The following is a 705-nucleotide window of genomic DNA, read 5'->3' on the forward strand; positions in this document are numbered from 1 at the left end:
AAAAAGCAATGAACCGCTAAACTGCACGACAGCGCAGGCAACTGCAACATCATCGAACGCCAATCAACGCTGCAAAAGCATCAGCATCAGCATCAGCATCAGCAGTAACAGCAACAGCAACAGTGGCAGCGGCAGCAGAAGAAGTAGGAAGTGATTAAATACCATGTTAAGGAACCCGCCAAACCACTTATTGGTTTTAGAAAGAACACACACGAGAGCCAAGCCCAGTTGGCATGCTTGAAAGATTATATAAGAGCGCTTGTGTTCGTTTGGCAAACATGTTATGTAACCAGGAAGAGTTTTATACCGAAAAAAGAAAGAAAGAAAGAAGACAAGTGCAATAAAACCCTATGGGCGAAAAAAATAAGTTTTGAAGTGAAACTTCTTTAGCGGCGGTTGATTGCCTGGGAGTAAATTGGAAAATTCATCGCATATGCTTGGGACGGAAACAAGTGTTTTTTTTAAATGTACGCACATGGATAAGGATCAATAAAAGAATGAAAGTAAAGGCGAGTACCTACATATATACATAGACGAAGAAAATAATAAACACAAAGGTAAAAATAAAGACAAATACTTATTAAGAAAAAAGTGATGATAAGGATGCCGATAAAAGTATAGATGAAGAAAATTTAATATAAATGCACTTACAAAGAAAGGGATATATATATGTAGATAGAGCCTAAATCTGGGAACTGCTTCGGG

This window comes from Rhagoletis pomonella, unplaced genomic scaffold (genome assembly GCF_013731165.1).
Source record: "Rhagoletis pomonella isolate Grant_MI unplaced genomic scaffold, Rhpom_1.0 Rhpom_scaffold_00003, whole genome shotgun sequence".
In the NCBI taxonomy this organism is placed as follows: Eukaryota; Metazoa; Arthropoda; class Insecta; order Diptera; family Tephritidae; genus Rhagoletis; species Rhagoletis pomonella.